This window comes from Ptychodera flava, chromosome 1 (genome assembly GCF_041260155.1).
Source record: "Ptychodera flava strain L36383 chromosome 1, AS_Pfla_20210202, whole genome shotgun sequence".
NCBI lineage: Eukaryota > Metazoa > Hemichordata > Enteropneusta > Ptychoderidae > Ptychodera > Ptychodera flava.
Window position 1 is genome coordinate 32573996 of NC_091928.1, and position 23607 is coordinate 32597602.

At 38.6% G+C, this 23607-nt stretch overlaps 1 long non-coding RNA gene across 1 annotated transcript; it reads left to right on the forward strand.

Moving 5' to 3' along the window:
* Positions 1 to 11893: 11893 nt before the first annotated feature.
* On the forward strand, positions 11894 to 14668 carry LOC139135423 (uncharacterized). The gene is made up of 2 exons (XR_011552986.1): positions 11894 to 12017; positions 12316 to 14668. It is a non-coding gene; the product is annotated as an uncharacterized lncRNA (long non-coding RNA).
* The last annotated feature ends 8939 nt before the right edge of the window (positions 14669 to 23607 follow it).

The window sequence follows — 23607 nt, forward strand, 5'->3', positions numbered from 1 at the left end:
CCCAAGCACGTTTTTATTCCAATCTATTTTGAAATTCACCATAATTAAGGTAGTAATATTCTCCTCGAAAGTGAAAGACTTCAGCTCTTGCTCAAACTTTCCTCAGTGAAGCTTTCAACAATAAAAATCAGTGGTCACCAAAAAGAGTCTGGGACTACAGAAACATTTAACATTTAACGATATTTGATTTTCAAAATGGCCGCCATCTGTGTGTTAACTTTGAGGGGAAAATATAATTTTTGATTTTCAGAAAACTTAGATGGCGAACACTTTCTTCCACAAAGAGCTCGAAAATCAGCCTTTAGGCTAATAGGAAGTGGTAGATCAGAATAGTATTGAACGAAGTGATAGTCCGAATACTTGTCACCGAGGGGCATTCTACCTTACATCCAACTTAAGCGAATCCCTCTTACTAGTAATTGATGGTAAACGCTGTCTCTACTAACTGATCACAAATCTTGAGAAAAAAAACTTTATACGCCCTGTAAAAGTATAAAATTTGTACAAGATAACATGTAAGAAGATAAAAATTTCATCTCTAATAATATTAATGACTTATGTAGATTCATGGAGATTCTATATGGATTCTATAATACTATAATAAATAAGCGAACTGTTATTCAATAGCAAGGTGATTACGCTTTAAGAATAAACCAATTTTCCTTTTATTATTTCAGACGTACCTCAAATATATCAAAAGCTACAGATACTGGCAAAATTCGTTATATGTTTCAGTTATGTGACAAAAAGGTATCAATGTAACCTTGATGGAACGTGCAAATAGTAGCATAGCTTTTTAGAGATGAATCTCGAGTATCGGTAAAAGCAACGCCTACATTTTACTGCCTTGAAATTTTTGGAAGCAGATTTACGACCGTACTATGAACTGTACTTCGTTAACTCTAAAATTACATTTAGTCAGTCGAAGCCAAGTCCCTTGATACTCTTTCAATTATTAACAGAAAATAAAACAAAGTAATTAAAACGTCCTGTATATTGCACGCAATGTCTTTTAATGTATTAATTTAACATATGAAATGTAAATATCACTGTGGTCTTTCGGTCTGGCAAAGAAGGCAATCAAATTGTCAATACAATTATCACCTGTTTTCATTCCAACCGAGAACTGGCCACAAGTAAAATCACACAAGTGGTCTGATAGTTATCGAGGTATGCCTGCCAAGACACTCATAAAACACAAAACGTTGGATTTATCTGCAGTTGGATATAAAAGAACACGAAACGTTTTCTCATGAAACCCTAGAACCCAAGAAAGCTACAGCTTTAGCAATGGTTGCTATGGAAACGGCCAACGCGCTGTGAGAGAACAATGCCCAAGGTTAAGAAGGTTAAGTACACTCTGACACAGTCACAGTTTTTGCTTATCAGCAGGTGTTAAGAAACTACATTATAAGAAGCAAGTCTTGAAACTTTTGATGTTTACACGTGCAAAGGATGAAAGATGAATTTCGCACAGAAGTCTAGTCAAAGCAATGTTAGTTCCCAGATGTGCAAGAACTTTGATGCTCCAGGGCGATTGTTTTTAGAACAAGAAGGTACATTAAAGAATTTCTTCGTTTATTCTTTATATATATTCTTTATATATATTCTTTATATATATATATATATATATATATATATATATATATAGGCCTATATATGTATATATACATGTGTGTGTGGGGTGTGTGTGTGTGTGTGTGTGTGTGAGAGAGAGAGAGAGAGAGAGAGAGAGAGAGAGAGAGAGAGAGAGAGAGAGAGAGAGAGAGAGAGAGAGAGAGAGAGAGAGAGGGAACATATGATGCCACATAACCTTTTTGGATTTTTCGGATATATTTAAATCGCTTAAGACTTGTTGAACATGAAATAAAGGGTAGGAATGGAAGTTAACCATAGCCTATTTTACCCTTGCGTTGGTAGAAAAGTCTAAGCGATGGCAAGTGATTAAAACATTCGTCCGGGCAGTGTCAAAAGTGTATGGAAGTTTTAAGGGGAACGACTGCAGACACCCTCACCTCTCTCTCTACTTCATTCTATCCCCGAATCTTTGTACGAAGCCTTTGGCTTCGTATTTTGTGGAGCCTGGAATTTCACCAACTGCTGTTTTGTTCAGTTCATATTGCCATTGATTGCTTCAAGTCAGATTTTCACTCCTACGGTGTTGCATTATAAGACATCATACTTCAAAGTTGTTTTCATGAATGCTGCATGGTGCCTTCCGGCGGTAAAATGCCTACCGCTTTACATACGCTGAATTCGAGATGTCGGTTTCCCTTCGGGTAAACTTTCTTCGCGCTCTATTGGTAATGCTTTAATTAGAATCTAGGCTGCCTAGTGTTCTAGGGAATATGTTGGCTCCACGCTGTCTGGTAAACCAACTGTGCGTTACCGATCACCGAAGTCTTGGTTTTCTCGAGTTTGACACACGTTGTCTGAAAAAGGTAAATCATCTTAAAAATTCGTGTTGTGTAGAATATTGTATTCCGTTTTCATGTATGCTCCTAAAAAGTCTGAACAATGTGTATGGCACACAATTTTTCGAACCTGTTAAGATAACTGTATACTCGCTCACAATATTAGACACTGAGGGGCGGGCACACCTGTGCAGTGCTCTACGTAATGGCTATATTGAAAATAAATAAAAGCAATAGATTAGCCATCGGAGTTTTTTGTGAAGGATTTGGTATATAAACAGGTCATTTGTTCAGTACATAGGTTATCATTACATTTCTTACGCCCTGGGTTTGATTGCAATGATAAACCGATGGGAACTTTAGTTAATGTACATGTAGTATGCGCCTCGAAAGTGAAAGATTTCTGCTTTTGCTCAAACTTTCCTAAATGACTAAATCAAGAATAAAAATCAAGGGTCACCTTGCAGAGTTGGTACAAGAGAACTAGCTTTCCTAACATTAACCGATATTAGAATTCAAATTATCAGCCATCACTGAGTTAACTCTATGGGAAAAATAAAATTTTCGATTCCCAAGAATTTCAAACTGAGACGGTGAACACTTTTTGTGCCCACAGATCTTTACAATTAGCTCCAGCAAGTGGCAGACTAGAAAGGTATTGTAAAAATTTGAAAGTCCCGAGGCGCACATTCTTCCTTAGATGCCCGGTTACATATAAAAACTTACCGAAATGCTAATAGTATTAATGGGTGCAGCATCTATCGAAGCAAATTATATAAACAACCCAAGACGAAGTGATGCAAAGGGATTTATCGATGAGAAGATAACACTAATAATTATTTCATAATCTAAGACGTGGATATCAGAACCATTTGTGTTTCAGAAAGTACGAATAAACATGATTGGAACTAATTTTGAATAATTAGATCTTTATATGTTCCAAATTTCTCAAAAGTGTTAGGTGCCCTATAGCTGAATGTTGTGATATTACAAATTACTCAATTAAAACATGACTATTTAAGACTGTAGCTTTAAAAGAAAAGTAGATAAGATTACATTTGCATTTTAAATCGGCATTACTTCACCATCCAATTATCCCAAATTAGTTCCAATCGTGTTTACAATAAAAGTTAGAGTGAGATGAGAAATACATTAGATGCAGGTTTCTGACCTTTTCCCGGCAGCGATGTCACGTTTTCATAAAATTGGCAAGTCTGAGTCGTGAAACCAAAACAATGGAGCCAATCATGAGATGTTCTGCACGATGGATGTTTCAACACTGAGCCCTTTAATACACCCAAGCAATTAATTAGTTCAGAATATGGCGAGAAAATGTAGCAAGACGATGTATCACTGTGACTGAACGTGTTCGAACAACATAGCAAACCGGCGTTACTCCCAAGCGGGGGCATTTGTATTTCCTGTGTACTTTGGACGCTCCATGGAAAGATGATTATGAATTGCAAACAACGGGATACAATTCTCAATGATGAATGGCTTCCTGGCAAATTGATTAATTAATGATATTTATTTTATCACACAGGGCCATTGCAACTGATTAGTTTACAGTTTGATAGTAGTCATTACCAAAAACAGATAACAGAGTTCAACAGCTGCTTAACACACTTAAAATTGTAAAAAATTATTGAATTAAAGTAAATCGGGATAAGTATGTGATTCCTAGGATTGCAAATATATTCACCATGGTATAGAGACAACCAGAGCAAGTTTAAATATAAGTATGGTGCTGTGAGTGCGTCCCTCTTTTCGTAGATTTTTAGCTTTGTAATTCTTACAGCTGATGTTTTAATCTTTGACCCTTCAAAAGTCTTATTTTTCTTTAGTTTGTGTAACGAAAGGTCGATGGCCTAATGTTACCGAAGCAATAAATCACCGTAACTAAATACAGGTAGTGTCTCTCCCTCCAACTAGATAGGCAAATGTTATGGTAGCAGCTGCTTGACATTATACACTGCATTTCATATTGGTACCACAGCTCTGCGTAAGACAGACGCTCTGCATGTACAATTAAATACTTGGGTATCACAACACATTTAAACGCAATCGCCTCATTCATAGATTATGGCAAATTAGAATAGGGGTTAGTCTATCTCGACAGATAGCTGACTACATTTGATGTACACTGTGGCTATTTGTTTTGTTCTAAACTAAATCTACATTTCCTTCATGTTCATAAAACATGTTCAAAAATGTTTACATGATTTTGTACTTATTTATTTATTCTTGAGGTGCAGTGCTTTAAAATGTGTACCATTTCATGCAGTTTCAGTGGGGGATAAATCTTCCAACTTTCAGCCCGCGGTTGCTACTTAAAACAGCTAGACTTCAGATCAAGTGCAATCAACCGTCCAGCTATCAGTCCAGACAGATTTGCCCCATGCTGGTTTACTAGTCGGTGACCTTGAAACATGTTGACAGTGATACCCAAGCTGATCATATTGCACATGAAACACGTCTGCCTCACACTAAGTTGAGGTATAATTAATCTGAAATGCGCTGCACTGTAGTTCCCGCTTCTTTTGAACCTTATTTTACGCAACACTTTTTTCCATAGTTAGTGCCTATCTAGAAAGGGACACTTTTGACCTCTGGTCATGGTTTTATGAAGGTAACTTAAAACTATCCTCATATGCTTTTATAATTACGAACAAATCCTAGGTAAGAAGAGCAATTTCATAACAAAAGCAGACTATCTTACTCATGATGTTACGGGTCAAAATTCAACACGAATATTATTCTGTACATTGTTTGGAAGATTTTCTTTAAAATTTCACAAAAATGTGACGGTCACCAGACGGTGTCAACTAAGTTGTTATTCCTCAAAAGTTTACAAACGTTCTAAGATCTGTCTACGCTGTGTTTAGTATGCATTGACGGGTACATGCAGTTAATGACTGGAGCGTAGCTAGGCAGAGAAGTTAAACAAGATCGAACACAAGGCCGTGTATACAGCCATATTTCGCTTTTCACCGTCAAAGAAGTTCTTATATTAGCGTATTTGCAAGAAAATCTTTTGAGTCATAAAGCAACTTCACAAGTTCAGAACCATACGTATATGTCTTCATTTACCGCTCCCTGAACATTCAACAAAGTATAGGTTTTTTTATAGATGTGCCATCATCTCGCCCACATGAACAATAAATCAATCGTGCAATTTTTCGTGGTTATGGCGACCTTTTTAAATAATGTTCAAACGTGTGCATTTGTCATCGAGATGGAAAAACACAAAATGCGCATGTGCATTTTGTTTTAGGAAAAAAAGCGAAACACAAAATGCCTACGCAATCCCATACATTAAAAAAGAAAAAGAAAAAATTACAAAACAAGCTTCAACGGTAATCAATTTTCTATCAAGAAAATATTTCCATCGCAAAAACGATTTTCCACAAATGCGACTCTCACCAGTATAGCCATACCGGCATATCAGATAACCATTCTTTGGATGAAATTGTCCTCGGCACAATTCCCAAAATAACGCTTCGTACATGCCATGCCATCTGGTGCGACTATGCTTGGAAACGAAATCAGTAGTTATCTAGTTTTTGCAACATGCGTTTTTGTTAATTCCCTATTCATTCTGAAAACAGGGGTTTTGTTATTATTTCCTCTGAATATGCCTCTGCAGAGACTTACGTTCAATAATTGATGATTTGGTGGGGCAAAATCATACGCGGAATTGCTGTTATTTAAGGTTAATATCCCGAGGGGCCAGCGGGTGTCATTATGTCTAGGCAGACACACAACTGGGTTGAATTTGCAATTTCGCCAACTCACTTCGAATTCATCTTCCCACACTGGGGATATCGAAAGAGCCATATTTGCCTCTCCTTGATCAAATATGACCGAATTTTAAAACTAAAAGCATATGTAAGCGAGAGTAATGGATTTAGCGTCGTTTAGGAAAAACATGTTTGTATTGTTGGATGGCGGGCAGAGATGGCATAATGTCAGGCGGAGAAATCTATAGATAGGCTTGATCAACCTTCTATTTGGTTAGAATCGTTATCTTCACCGAATCATCAAAAAAAGCAGAATTCTCTTCAAATATCGTGGTAAAATTGAGTCATTACTGTATACTGAATGAGCATGCAGTGTAGATCTCCGAATGATTAGAAACATTATACTGCACTTGGGGAGTCATTAATAGCCAGAGAAAGCGAATGGCTCATGACAAGAAAATGGCAAGAGTATGTTGGACAAGAACTAGATTCCTAGATAATGCTTTGTCGTTTTATATACAAACACTTTTGAGCAAATGCACGTTACAATAGATAATGTTTTCATTTTTGTCGTGATATGGGTGAACAGAGACTTCTAATGTGTTGCGAGTGTTTTTATATCTGTATGATCTGACTGTCACAGTTGCACGGTTCAGCGATGACGACAAAACACGCTTTTAGCTAATTAAATTGCCTCAAAAAATTGCGTTCATTTTGGAATTATCAACTATGGAATTATGGATTTATTGGATGTAATATGCTGTTAGACGGTGATGTTGACATATTCCTGGAGGGGCGCATTAACGTCAGCTTTGCGATTACCCATTATGTCGAATATGCACTTGAGCTGTCCACAAAATTAGGCGAACACATTTTCATTTTATCCTCATTCTTATTACCTAAAATTGTGATATTTAGTGAAAAATAAACAATTCTGACCACATCATCCCTGCAGGGACACATTAAATTCAGCCTTGCGATACATTTTATGACGAATATGCGCTTGAAGTGTTCACATAAATATTATGGGACACATTTTCAGTTTAACCTAATCCCACTTTCGAACACATACTCCACTGTTTCCCTGGTACATGAAATTGCTCAAAAACGTCGCATTAGTGTACGGACTTAGTATTTGGGGCACTGCTCTAGTTTCGAAGTCAGCGTTGCGGGTTAGAAGCAGATACACATGATGCGAGTAACGGCGATAATTTACGATGTACCCCGCTAATCTTCATGAAACTTTAATTCAACACATGGGCCGTCTGCAGAGTGCAAGCCCCAGAGCGACGTCCGTACTCTCCTTCCACGTCCAATGGACAATGAGCCGTCAATGTCCTTTGAGCTCTTCAGCAGTATCGACGCGGAAAGCGAATGGAACCATGAACATTGGTTTTTCATCGGTGCAAACACTAATGTCTTCGTTTTCGTTTGATGCGGTTAATCTCTTGAAACGATGTTAGCGTTCACCTATTGTCGTTCGTTTATCTGCATTTGAGACACGCATGCGTAATTGACCGGGTTTCAAATAATGTCCTGCTCCTATGCGATTAGTAGCGCATCTCTCTCTCTCTCTCTCTCTCTCTCTCTCTCTCTCTCTCTCTCTGCGCAGAATTGAACATGCTCTTGAGTCAATTATGTATGATAAAAAATATCATATCTTTCTTTTAAATTTCTATCACAGGCGGCTCTTCAGGCATGTAAATTGAATTCTGTATAATGCTTGGGGAAAAAAATGAAACCAGAAAGTATGCGGTTAATGTCTTTCCTTGAGGGCATGGCATAGGTAATTGAAAAAATGTTCTTGGTTGGCTAAGATGGTGAACAGTCAAGACTATGCATGTCTACGACAAATGAACCAAAGCGACAGCAATAGGAATGATCAAAGGCAACTATGTTACGCCAGGCAAAATTTCCGATTGCCAAAATATTACCATGAAAGGATTTTTACAGAATAACCCAACTTTCCTGTATCGTGCTGTATTTTCGTCTAAATATTAGATCCTTCAAACTGAGTGTGATGAAAAAAATCACAAAGAAATTTCATGGCTGATCACTTATCGTGACAGCCTCACTAGGAATTACTTTTTTCAGTGTTATGATCTGATCTCATCATCTGGTGACCTGTCGTGTCCTTGAACTTCAATTCCTTTTCCCATTCTCTCTCCTTCATCTATCAAGCATTTAAAATATCTGCCTTATATCGTGTCATTACTTATCAAATAATCACAACTGTCAGTTTGATGCGTGTTAAATTTCACCACGTTGCAAAAAATAACCCGATTCCCGAAGAAGGCACTTCAAATATTTCGACGCTTTTGCCGTAGTAGAGTAAAAGCGTAGCAAAGATATCTGGCGCATGTTCCGTCCAAAGCGAAAATAAGCTAATTATTTTTTAGATGATTAGAATCGAAGTGAATTTATGTACTAGTCCTTTTAATTCACGATGGCATCTTCTCTCACATATCGTAGTATTACATTCCTCAGATCGGTCTGATGTAGTACAAGCATAGACGGCGTCATTTTAGTTAAGCAGTGCTTCTGGGTTACTCGGAGTTTGCGGCCACTTCGGGGAAAAGAACACGCAATGTGTTTATAAGCAGTCAGGCCCCTGCTGTCATCTTACTCCTGAATGAAAATAAATGGCAAAAAGTCACCATTATATTGGCAATGCGTCATTAGGGTATCTTATCAGAGATTTTTACGATGGAACCGCAGTATTAATGGAAATTACTTGAATGACATCTTTAATAGTGTAGGAAAGATTAACAAAATGAGAATTGATGCTATCTCACATCTTAAAACTCTAACCTTGATGTTAACTTGGTTTTTAGTGGATTACTAACAAAAATGTATATTTTTTAAAATTTCGTCAAGCCAACTATGTTAAATTAAAAGATAAAAGTCCTCACATGGTACGGTTGAACACTTGGTATTGTCATGGTTTAGGTTGTAGAAACGTTTTATGGACAGAGCAAGAGCTACAACTTAACGTTAAATTCTTTTGAAGATTCAACCTGACGACTTGACGTGGGATCAGCTACAAAAAGCGTGATGCTGTTGACTCTATTTTATTTTTCGAAATAGGCAGCAGTTCTTCGTAAAACAGTAAGACATTAGCCTGAAACATTGGCCTTGAATTGCATGTCAGATTTGGTGGATAATTACTTTCATCAAAGCTTACAGACACGGTAGCTGACACTTATGCATCGCTTTTAGCGTGTTTATGAGTCAAGATTTCAATTTCAAAAAAACCGAACCTGCCAACATTTGAGTATATATGGATTATTGAAGAGGGGCCAATATTTTTCAACATGCGCATCGACTGTAAATTTATCTAACTTATGATTCTAGATTCTATGTATTTTTATGCATAATCAATTACTTCCCCAATCTTTTCTGGAACCGTAGTCGATATTACTAGGTTATTTCTGCGAAATAGCTAGCAATTCTTGGTGAAACAGTGTCACATTGGCCTGACACATTGGCCTTGAATTTAATGTCGGATTTGGTGGATAATTACATCAAAGCTTCCCGACAGACACTGTAACTGACACTTGTGCATCGCTTTCAGCGTGTTTTTGAGACAAGATTTCAATTTCAAAAAAACCCGGCCAACATTTGAGTATTATTGAAGAGGGCCGATATTTATCAACGTGCGCAAAATGATACTAGATTCTAAGTACCTTTCATGTTACTTCCCAAATCTGGAGCATAATCGATATTACCGCCCCGAGACACACAATTGTCGAGAAAGTAGGACTTGCCGTATATTGAAAATTATAGTGTACATTCAGGGAAGAGTGACTGTACATTATGGCCTAAGTTTGCCTTCTATTTCAGAATACAATATCAAATTCTGTTCGATAATTTAATGAGCTCGTTGTTCGATAAATTTCCGTACTACGTTGTGGAAAATAGAAAGCGTGAATTAGACGCGTCTAACAAAAATAGTCAATGATGTCAAATTGAAGCACAGAGTGCCTATATTGTATTACCGACAAAATTGCAGGGAATCAAATTTTAATGAAAAGAGATGAAATCGATGATTCTGAAACATACAATTTTCGAAATACCCCCTCCCCCCATATTCACAGATCTTGTCTTGTTACAGTGATTGTAATGAGGTTAGTTTTATGATCGTACATTTATCTGTGGACCATTTTCCCCCTAATTTTATTTTTCGGATGTACTTCATTAATTCCTTGAAGAAAATCCGTTTCAAACAGTGAACTACTGACCACAGTGATCTTTAACGAATTCGGTAAAACCGAGCTGCAATCACGTTCAGTCACGAACCCCCGCCCTACACGACTCTTTCTGAGAAGCGGCAACTTGACCACATTGTGGTTCTGCAGTGAGTGATGTAGGTCATTTCATCCGAGTCAACGAACCGCCATGTATACGGGTTCCTTCGTTCCGGGTGTGCGTCGGCTAAAAAAACAAACAAATCGATACAAAAGTAGAGAAATTGTACGGGGCAGTATTTGTTTTAAATCGATACATAGGGTGTGACTCGAGATTCAAAGACCTGTTTTGGTGTAAATCACGTGAAATATGGGTGATGACTACCTTTCACTTTAATCCCGGAAGTATTCTTAGGAACCGAGCACAATTAACGGCAGGGGGGGGGGGGGGCACGAAAAAAATGAGTGTTCTTGGGGTTGGCCATGAAAATTCCAGGGAAGGGATGGGATGGGCCACCAAAATTTTTTACACCATGACAGACAGAGAATATTTTTCAGCATTTTTGTTCCTTGTTGAAGCTGGAGTTCCTTGTTAAACTTCTTGTAGCATGATGAAATACCAAGTCTTAAACCTCACAATGCAGTTGTTATGTGTAAAATGAGCAATATTATTATTGAAAATTGACTTCATTTGTCAACAATAATAATGGTTGGTAATGATACAGAGGCTAGGTTGAAACTGGTTATTATTGAAACTGGTTATAACAGCACTGAATGAACTTGTAGATTGTTTATAAGGTATTTGGTAATTTCATCATTCTTTGAGATTAAAATAGCACAACACAATACTGAAAAGTAGCTGTAGGTGTTACAAGTAGTAAAGCTTGAACATATGTTATTTTGTTTGTTTATTATTTATATATTTATTTGTTTATTATTTATTTCAAGAATGCAAGAATGTTGTTTTCACTAAAGCATATATTAAAAGTTGTAAGGATTATATATATGTGTACAACTTTGTACCTATGTAATCTTTCTTTTTTGGGGAGGGAGGGGGCACAAAAATTTTGTTGCCGGTGATGGGGGCCACTAAAATTTTTGCTGGTGTTAGGGGGGGGGGCCTGTAAAAAATATAAGAACCACATATTTTCTCTTCCAGCCCCCCTGCCGTTAATTGTGCTCGTTCCCTTAATACAATAACCTAAATACGAGTGTTATTTATCTTATGATCCAGTCGTCTTTGCGAACGTGAGACGGTGAGTTTTGCCATGAATAGCGACAACAGAATGGAAGTGACTCAGACCGAGCAGGCTTTCCCCTGACAAAGGGAAGAAATACATAAAAAATAGAGTATGATGTGTATCTTTAGCGACGAACGAAACTATCATAAAACACCATCGTGCGGACGACTGATAAAAACGAAATCACAGTGAATATTTTGTATAAAAAATTAATGGCTTCCTGTCGCGTGCAATTCATCGAAATGCTTACGCAGCTTAATTTTCCCACAACCCGGACACGTTATGATTGTCAGCGCTGTCTGGGCGATTTCCTCTCTTTGTGTAATTGCCCTCGCGGCCTGGTTCGCGAACACGGCTCTCTCTTTCTTTTCATCAAGCGCAAGGAACCGCTAACCGTTCACTCCAAACGGACATCTCCGACAAATGAATGAAGAGGTGACAGTTTAATCGGTCAATCTGTTTGTCATTGCGCGTTGTGCCATGGTATACTTACTTCATCTCCGTCGGTGAACATTGACTTCTGCCTTGTTCGTTCGGTCACGGTTGCTGTTACCGTCACGTGGTTTGGTTCTACCGACATGCGACACCCACACCGTAATTTACCTGTCACGTGGTAACGCCCCCCTGGTTTGAAACACTGAAATATAACATTTGCATTATATCATTTGCATTCAAACAACGGAACACAGATGTAATTCTAATTTGCCATTGTATTTTTTTATCTCTCGTTAAGGTGGCCATAAAGCTGACGCTGGGGACAGCGGAGACGACTGACAGCGCAGAAACGTAAGGAGTGTGGTTTCGCTACAGTAATTCTATACATGCATTCAGTGAAACTACCCATTCTATCGCAGTCGGTGTCCTACATTCGTTCAAGGAGAGTGAACGTTGTGCTACACCGCAAGGAGCTTGCACCGGCGAGAAGATGAACTCAGGCACTCTGAACAGCACGTCGACGGGAAATAGTACTTTCGAGCCTGCCTCTGACACAGTATCCGATTTGGAAAGGGGTCTGATTGTCGCCGCCATCTACCTGATGGCCGCTGTGACAATCGCCGGGAATCTGCTCACCATAGTCGCGTTCTGCAGGGATCAGAAACTCCGCGCCAACATCAGTAACTGGTATTTGGTGAATCTGGCCTGCGCTGACCTGGTGGTCGGGTGCGTGTCTCTTCCTGCCGATGGCGCGACTTACGCGTACCAAGGAGCTGTGTGGTCGGTGGGTGAGATCGTCTGCAAGTCCCTGCTCACCGTTGATTACATTGCAACGATGGGATCTGTATGCGCTATAATTCTGATCAGCTTGGATAGATACTGGCTCGTTACGAGGGAGCTCCAGTACAAAATGTTCCAAACGCGTAGCAAGGTACTGCGGCTATGTTTGCCGGTCTGGATCGTGATCTCCGTGGTTACGGCGTTGCTCATATGGGGCTATCCACTTTTGGTCACCCCGATTGTGACCAAATACATGTGTGAGGCTGAATTTCTTTTTTCACAGAGAATCTGCCATCGCTTATTCCATCGTCACCTGCGTTGTGCCTCTGGCCCTGCTGTTCTACCTGAACACCTGCGTCTACGTGAATGTGTACAGGAGAACACGGCGCGGAAGAATCGGTCAACAGAACTATGCGGCCGAGCAACCAGCGGAAGACGGTAAGGTAAAGATGAATAGTCTGCGACCACCAGCCGACATGCTCAATGCACCGAGTTCAAGCTGCACCACTCAGAACAAATCCAGCGTGCACGTCAACTCCAACGGCGGAGTCAGTACGGAGCTACCCGCCACGTGTACATGTGTACATAGAGCGAAGGATAGGCGTCACGTGAGAACTGCTAAGACCCTGGCCATCATCGTGGGAGCCTACCTCGTGTGCTGGTCACCGTACAACATCACGCTGATGATTACAACCTTTAGCCAGAACGCTGGAATGGTGTCCCAACCCGTATGGTCGGCGAGCCTCTATTGCCTTTGGTTCAATTCGACTCTTAATCCGTTCCTGTACGCGATGTGTAACGTGCACTTTCGCCGGAATTTCAAGCAAATGTTATGCTGGTCTTGCTCTGGAAAACAAAGGTAGTTAGAACATGGATGTCTTTTTTTTACATCCATGGTTAGAAGAAAACTCCTTTTTTGATAGCAAACAATTCATGCCAACCTGTCACCCATGTTTCAAACTGTGAACTTTATTAGACCATGAAGTCAACGGGGTCACTTGACTGATGTCCCTGTTGCAGAGAGTCGAATTTCCCTCCTTATTTTCAGAATCACATTCACTCCACGTGGGATTCAAATGAACTCAAACAATGATCTCACTATCAACTCTTGGCATTCCGAGGCGTGTACTGAGCACGGGTTACCAATTACTGTAATCTCGTGATAGCTTAAACGATTCAAACCATGTGCCCGAAAGACCGATTATTGAACTTAAATCGAGCGCTAGTCTCCACGACCTTAGATTTGAGTGGATTTTGCTCTCATTTGTAAATATTTAAGTTTTGTTGGTCCGATTTATAGCCGTCGAGGGACTTGTTTGTTTCACACTGCTCTAGTATTCGGGTCAAGTACAATAATTCTTAAGACTGTCAACGTACATTTGGTGGTCAGTGAGTGCAGACCTAACACTATGCTATTGAACCACCCTACCAATGTCAGTTTATATGTATCTCATATATGTGTTCGTTTTGTCCAACATTTTTGTAATTTTTTTTTCTTAACTCGCATTTTCTTCCCGAAGACGATAATACTGCCATGCGAATTGCTTCAAGCTGGACGTAACCAGTATGCAAGACAAAATAAGTAATCGTTCGGCCAATTTTCATCGAAACATATTTTCGTTTCGCTCTAAGAATTTTGAAAGTGCTCACTTAATTGGAACGATGAATTTGCTTGCTATAAAACCATAAAATATTCATTATACATTATAATTAAAACAAAACCGTTCTGCCCACGGATGTTTTAGTGAATTCAAGAAACAAATGTTTTAAGCAGAATCGTGTCGAAAGAGACCTTGTAACATAATCCGATACACGCCGAATACATTTTGAACGAATGAATGAAATAAACCGTTGCTGAATAATTTGTACGACACTGAGCTGTCGACAACACTTTGACTTGCACTGGTCAATACCGGTCAATACACACTTCTCCACGGGGTATGTTTAGACTATGTTGCTTGAAAAACATGTCGACGACAATTTATAGCGTGTAATATGTATCTTATGGAACTCTCTTCATCGAAAAGAAATATTTCGCACTCCCATTTCCTGTAACGTCGTATTTAGGTTCATATTAACAGCGCTTTCACCGTCAATGAACCTCAAAGCGGGGATAAAGTTGTTTTACATTGTGTGTGTCCACATTACTTAATTTATTTTTAATCTTGAAAATATTTACTGGTTGATGATAGTCAGGTTGGCCAATGTCTGCCCGGGTTTATTTTTATCATGGACACGATTGGAACAAATGAATGAGAATTGGATCTTCATATTATTCAAAATTCTCAAAAAGTGGTACGTGCACTATAGCTGAATGTTGCGAAATTACAAATTACTCATAAAAACACGTGTATGCTGATGAACCTTCATTTGCAGATTAAATCGACATTAATTCACTATCCAATTATTCCAAATTAGTTCCAATCGTGTTCGTGTTTGAAAGAATCAGATATCTAAAATTGAACAATAATTAGATGTATTCGGACACGACGCGCCTATTGTATTCTTTCGGGGCAACGATTGTAATTAATTATTTGTCGCGTTAACTGGGAAAGGTTTGAACGGTAAACGAAGCAGCAAGTCCGGTGACGATTTGCTTGATTGTAATTCGTTGTTGTTTATAGTTGATGTTGATGTTTTAGACATTGTCTTCAAGTTGTCAAAATCAGTTTCGTCTGAACCACAGTTTCTCGAACATACCTCTTAAAATAATACCTACCTACATAGCTACCTACCTAGCTATCTATCTATCTATCTACCTACCTACCTACATACATACATACCTACCTACACACCTACCTACCTACCTGCTACCTACCTACTACCGACCTAGCTCCCTACATACATACCTCCCTCCCTACCTACCTACCTAGATCTACCTACTTACTAGATGTGTGTGTGTGTCTGTTTGACAGTCTCAGATGAAATGTCAGAATATTAATTCCATATGGTGTATGTGTACAAATCAACCAATCCCGCGGTATGTGTGTTGTGTAAATTTGTATAACATCACCACTTTTTATCGATTCGTACCCTCCAGGCCGAAGTTTAGACTGCTGCGCTCTGGCGAGGAAATATGAACGCACAATTCCCGTCGCATATCTCTAACTGGAGAAAAGATCGCACGGGCATGGCAAAACACCACGAAAAGATGGTCAGATTTTTCCGGATTAAATGCACAGTATTGCTGTTGAAACCCAAGCAGCAAAAAGTCAAAACGCAACACTACATCGCGCAAACCGGATACTCCTTGCGATCGAGTTTCGTTCGTCCCCGAAACCATGATATGAATAATACAAACTGTTCCGCCTTGTGTGTTGTTTGTCAACCTTACACTCACAAATAAGAGTGGGAATTAATCAGGTCACTTCAGAGCCTAAGGCGACGACATGATCGGATCAGAAAATCCCCAGATTATACGGAAACAAGTTGGACTCTTACAAAGGCCACAATGAATGACTGTGCGCATGCTCAACAGTTAAACCATGAGTAATAAGTTCTTGAAAGACAGATAGTATCCTTCGCATATCAACTCATGATCTGTGCTTACTCGGTGCCATCGTGGCGCAATACTTTGTGATGAGCTTCAAGGGGAATAAAACAAACGATATTATTATGTAGAAACGCCAATGGAACGGCAGACAGAGATCAAACACTCTAATGGATGATTGAAATGTATTGCTCTGAGTTTTGATACAGAAGTATCAAGGTCACCTAGGCATTGCATTTGTCACGACTAATGACGATTGTAAGCTGGGCATGAGAGGTGCATGAATGTATGTTATGAGTGTATATTGAAAAGGTTCGTGTGTTTTCCTTTGCTCAATGTCAGTTTCATCCATTAACCCCTGTGTTCAATGCACGACAAAAAAAAAACTGAAATCGCCGGTTATGATAATTTAACGTTTATTCAATGACACATTGAAGAAGGAATCTATCATATGCCTATCTGGTTGGTCTGACGCTTACATTGCAGCTTTTCAAATCTATATGATAGGATAACATGCCATGATTTCAAACAACGTCAGTAGCCTAAACCGACAGTTAGGCAATCTTCTTATCAGGTCGTTGACACTATTCCTACGATCCAAATGCCAGGACAATTCTACGTTATGTTTACCCATACATCGTCGCCATCAAGAGGAAAAACTAGAAAATTTCAAAAAACAAAACACAAAAAAACCAACATAACATCTGAGATTGGTAACACCCGCTATAAACACTATCCAAACCTGACAGAGAGATAAGTCTGTGATCAAAGTTTTTCTCCTGTCGCTGACATGTGTTTATGTAAGACGCTGAAAACTTGCAAGGAATGTGTAAACCTCGTCCATCAATATGCTACATGTACTTAGATTCGGAATAATTATATTCCCGTTGAAGCTTGCTTCACTCTGCTACTTGTTCATTCAGTCAAGCAGCTATAATGTTCCGTTTGTTTATATCCAGAAAAGGGCCTATGACTGCTCTTGTTTACGTTGTTAGAGCTTTTTCCTTCATAACAAGATGTTTTTAAAACCGGGAAAATATTAAAGCTCTATTCGCACTGTGTACAAGCATTTTGTTTTGCTCACTTTGATTGCAGGTTACGTTTACTTGCATTCTGTGCTTTGAATCGTAAAAATGTAAATTTAAACCGTATTGGAATTGCCTCTTGCCTTTCAAAATGTTGTAAGAAACATATCATTCTGTAGTTATTTAAAGAGGGCTCACTGGTATGTCAGAGTCTTCAATCGCAAAAATTATGAAAGACTACTTTAGGTTTCAAGCTAGCATAGTTCTCTCTCTCTCATAGTTCTCTCTCTCTCTCTCTCTCTCTCTCTCTCTCTCTCTCTCTCTCTCTCTCTCTCTCTCACACACACACACACACACACATACACACACGCATTCTCTCTCTCTCTCTCTCTCGCTTGTGTGCTTCTTCTTAGGGGAGTGTAGTGCTCTTTGCAGTGAGGCATAGACGTACATCATAAGAAATTAAAAATAGACGATTTACAGAGATCATCATTTTTGGTGAAATTATCATTGTCTGGGTTCTTGATCTTACCCATTGTGGTTGGGACAAATGAATGTGTACGTAGAGCTGATAGAAATGTGCTACATATATCTATAAAGTTGAACATAAACCGAATTCTTATATCCCAATCTCATGTTGAATACAGACACTGGCTGTCACGAAGTGGTTGCTTGATAGTTTGACGTGGAACACATTCTGTGCGTATACATTTCTCGGTCATGGGAAACTTAAGAATATTAAGGACACCCTGTCCTTGAACACGAGCCTCGTCGTCAGGGACACGTACTGGTATTTACATGCCTCACTAAAAAAGTCCACAAAGATCGTTAGGACTTTATTGTTTCCTATGGAAGAGTGTCACCCCACCCCGCAAATTACAAGCAAGAGGAATGGACTGTATAATGCAGGGAATGTCAACTGAGGAAACGCCTGGAATGTGATTTCTCTGTTATGAAAAAGTCAAGACATACTTTTCTCATGACTGATATATCCTTGTGATTTGTACAGATAAATAGTTTGGCCGGACAAATGACATTTTACGGTTACCCGCCCTATGGACTTCAGGTGGAAATAATTCCCAATCTTTGATTTGCTGACATCAAAAGCGAGGTATACCGAGTGTACACGATGAGAGACATGATAGTCAGGGCAGGTATTCTTAGTTTAGAGCAGGCAACTTGTCAAGCTACCTACCCGGATGTCTGATTGTTATAATCCACGAATTTATATAAGGAAGACTTTGAATAAAATATATGTACCTACGGTAAGTACCTTTATGGTAAGCCGTAGGTATACAATAAGATGTTCCCATTAGGTTTAGGTATTTTTAATTTCAGGAAAGTGCGTTTCAATTTTGTTCTAATCATTATGAGCTAATCACAGGGAAGCATTGAAACTAAGCTTATGGCGTATTTGAGTGCATACGATGTGTTACTATATACAATGATGGATTGCCGCACTGAGATATGGCAGATCACGTGCCAAACGAGTCTGATCAATTTTCTGAATGTTAAGGATACTAATACGTCATAATCTAAAGGCTAAGTTAAAAAAGGCGTAGAATTTTCGCAAAGAAATGGCACAATGTAAGTTCTAGCTAGCATGCATGGGTGGAAGCTATAAAAATCAATATTATTGTAAATTATCTTGGAATCTTTACAACAGGGGGAACCTTTTAGGTATCGAAGCAGAGCTAGCGATGTTTGTCAAAATCGCTTCGTCAAAAACGATTGTCTGGCAAAAAAGCACAGGGTTTGCTTTTAGACGCATTTAATTTTTGAGTGAATTAATAACGCAATATAGCAGACGATTGATCTTTGTGTGTCTTGTCAAGATCAAAAGAGTGAATTTCATTATGTTTATAATGACAGAAGTTTATACCTTGCGTTAAGCATAGATCTGGTTTCATTAGTCGTGATTATACACTGCAGCACGAACACGATGAAGAGACAAAAGGGTTAATTTAAAACAAATTTCCTGCAAATTATGCACTGAAAAGATTACTCGTACGTCGGTAGTGACCCAATTTTCAAGGTTCACTTGATTACGCAATTTCTTATAATTGAAGACTGAGGTGCATTCTAGGCTTTCCGGGACACGCTGTGTTCTCATGGAAATAACGTATTGCGGTATCATTTATCCATAACACAAAATACAATCCAGTTTTCTTGAAAAAAGTGCAAACATGGAAAGTTGTATACACATATTATAAAATAGTCAAATGCACCAGCAGAAGCATATTTTTAGGGGCTCACGCCCATATTGGCGCGGGGCCCCTGTTGGTTTTACTTGAGTTTTTCTTACTCTCTTTTTCTTCTTCTAATCTTCTTCTTGCAATCCTTTTTATATATCAGCCTGGATCTAGAAAGCTGCTTGTAAGCTTTTGAAACTTGGCACAGGCACAGGGCCTATGGGAACTTAAGCGCCTAACATCGGCATTACTGCTGGTCAGGTTTCTATGATGGGAAGGGCGATAGGGAAGTCCACCTTTGCTTACGACTACGCCTTCGCTTACAGTGAATTGTGTACGTGCGAGAATAGTAACATATCATACTCAAGTCCGTTCATCTAAGTTGTCTCTTCATTTTTAAAAGTAGCCAAAGGAACTCACAAATAATGTTAGGTTGAATACTCCTCTAAAATTGTGTGAGGATGGGGCGTCTTTTGGTCACAGCATGTGTTTCAAGGTTTTCAAGGATTTGACCACTATAAGAATTTACGGTAGTACTGGGGAATACTTGGAACAACAAAGTGCCTGTTGTACAATACTGTTGTTTTCACTCTGTTGTCTTATTGTCTTCCCGTTTCACGCTGCGCCAATTTTATGATACTTAAAATCCGTGGTGGATAAACTTTCAGCCATCCCAAGCCTTTTAGTGCCCATGCCAAAGTTTGTATGGGGAAAAGATGGAATATTATTTCAATACTTCGAAGTCTTTATGTAAGTTTTTCAGTAAAATAAATGAATATTGACACCATAGCCCGCGCAAACTAATTATCTAATCATAATTAAATAACTGAGCGCGCCCGTGAATACTATTGAATGATGCAATCTTTGTTAAGTTTCTGCTTCTTGCTGAAAGAATGAATGAATGAATAAACTATTACCTTGATTTTATAAGAAATGGTTGGTTGTTTAAATGAATGGATAAATGAATGAATGAATAAATAAATAAATATATAAAAGGTACGAATGAATCAGTTTAGGAAAGAGCTTCTGCCATCACTAGACTGCTCACACAGAGCTTTAATCAATTTTCATTCGTGAGTCAATATTGAAACGTATGCCGAGCACTATTTACAATACATGGCTGTAATAGCATCTGAACCAATTTTGACAAGGCTGCATTTACTTTATGAAAATCCAGGATCTTTTCGACCACAGTGACAGTGGCCGAGTAAGTAGTGATTGTGTTTGTGATCACGCTTGCCGTAGTAGAATTCTAGAGTTTGTTTAGGTAACATTGGAGGAGAGCTATTGCTGTAGTCCCTTGATGTGTAAAGACTGGTTTGCTGACATCAAAAGCGAGGTATACCGAGTGTACATTATGAGAGATATGATTGTCAGGGCAGGTCTTCTCAGTCAAGAGCAGGCAACTTGTCAAGCTACCTACCCGAATGTCTGATTGTTATAATCCTCGAATTTCTACAAAGAAGACTGTGAATACATATATATGTGCCTACATATCATTTTGGTCAGCCTCATGTATAAAATAAGATGTTCCGATTAGTTTCTGGTAACTGCAATTTCAGCAAAAGTGCATATTAATTTGTTCTAATCATTATGAGCTAATCTCAGGGAAGCATTGAGACTAAGCTTACGGCGCATTTGAGAGCGTACGATGTGTTACTATACAATGATTAATTGCCACTCTGAGATATGGTAGATCACGTGCCAAACGAGTCTGATCGATTTTCTGAATGTTAAGGATGCTAATTCGTCGTGATACAAAAGACTGACGGGAAAAAAGTTGCGTTTATGCAAAGCTATAGCATACTTTAAGTTTTAGCGAGCATGCATGGGCGAATGCATCAGTATGCATTGTCAATTATCTGGGAATCTTTGCAACGGGTGGAAGCTTGTTGTTTGTCAAAATCATTTCATCAAAAACGATTGTTTAGCAAAAAGGCTCAGCCTTTGCTTTTAGAATCATAATTGATTATTGAGTGAAAAACGAACGCAAAATAGCAGATATTTTATGGATCGTTTGGATGTCTTGTCAAGATTACAAAAAGTACATTTAATCATATTTGCAAAAACAGAGCTGTATACCTTACATTAGGCGTAGACTGAAAAGAATAATTGCACGTCGGTAGTGACCCATTTTTCAAGGTTCACGTGATTACGCAATTTCCTGAGATATATTCTAGGCTTTCCAGAACTTACTGTGTTCTCATGGAAGTAACGTATTGTGGCATCATCCTCAATAAAAAATACACCACCAGTTTTCACTATTGCTGTAGTCCCTTGATGTGCTGTGACAGGTTTACCCCGGCGGCGCTCGTTCAAACGCGTGAAGGCAACAAATGACGACGAGAGCACCGCATCCTTCCAAAACGTCATCAGTTCCAAAACGTTTGCCAGTACTTGACTGTCACTCAACCTCGCAAAAGCACGATAATCGATTTTACAAAAATACCAAAGATTGAACTATGAAGGAACCTCATTAGTGATTTTATCCAATAATAGGTCGAAGAAGTATATCACATATGAAGGATGCAAACGAAAGAAAAAACCGTGTCTTTCAGTCGCATAATACGATAAGGTGCAGTGTGTCTAGTATGTTGCCGGTAATGAAAGAAATGTTAATATCAACCAAAATACATTGACAACATGATTCGAACCAATATATGCTTCTTTGTATTGTACAGATATGCGATATCGGCTGTCGACATGTTTGTAATCTTACTGTTTTTCTGGCTTCGCGATTATGTGGCTATATAAATTTTGTGAAATAAGGTCATGTTTTGCCTATGATTGCAGTTTTGCATCAGAGAAAAATAAAATTACTATTACATTGTATGTGTTGATACCTATAAATAATAAAAGTAAATTTGGTATAATGAAATAATCGTTTTTTGAGTAAAACCTGTATAACGTTATTTACTACTCTAGGAACTAACAAATAACGCTATTTACTACTCTAGGAGCGAACAAATTACGCTATTTACTACTCTAGGAGCGAACAAATAACGCTATTTACTACTCTAGGAGCGAACAAATAACGCTATTTACTACTCTAGGAGCTAACAAATAACGCTATTTACTACTCTAGGAGCGAACAAATAACGCTATTTACTACTCTAGCAGCGAACAAATAACGCTATTTACTACTCTAGGAGCTAACAAATAACGCTCTTTACTACTCTAGGAGCGAACAAATAACGCTATTTACTACTCTAGGAGCTAACAAAGTAAGGATTTGTGAAAAAGCTTAATTGATCATTTCTTACACTTGTAATGTTAATGACTTGCATTTCAAAGGAGCCGTTTCCGATCTTCTGACCTCACAGCTGACAGTGCTTTGCGTAACCAAATATTTATGAATGCATTTTGGCTTCGTGTAGCTTTACAGCGCAATGATTCATCATATAAAACACGACAACTTCCTGATTATTGAATAGCAGTGAGTGACCGTAATGAAACTGAATATTCGTTATGTAAGATATACTAATTGCATGCCTCAAAACAAGATTATTTAAAAGTTTGCTCGACATCCCTCCAATAAACCTTGAACCGTATTCTTATCAGAATAACACTCAGAGCTAACACCTCGCAAAGTTTAAGATCGAGCAATATATTGCCGAAACTGTACCGACATTTGAAGTTCAATATGGTCACCTCTCTCTCTCTCTCTCTCTCTCTCTCTCTTTCTCTCTCTCTCTCTCTCTCTCTCTCTCTCTCTCTCTCTCTCTCTCTCTCTCTCTCTCTCTCTCTGGATAAATGGCATTTTCGATTTTCACGAAGACAAAACGGTGCAACCTTCATTTAAGCAACATGCTTCAAAACCAGTCTGCACAACGAATAGATCATATATTTTACACGGGCACGAAATGCCTTATACAGAGTCTGAAACAATTTGAAGTAGGACGGAGATAGATGTAACAAGTGTCTGGATATGTAGAGACAGAACGACCAGACATCTGTCGCATCTCATGAAGTACTTCTTAAATATAATTGTTGAAAACTGGGATAATTAATTTCCCCGAGGCCCATTATTTCTAAATTACAGCAGGAGAAAATTACATCACTATAAGTTTTAAAAAAATGATAATGTTACTGCCTTTCGTCGA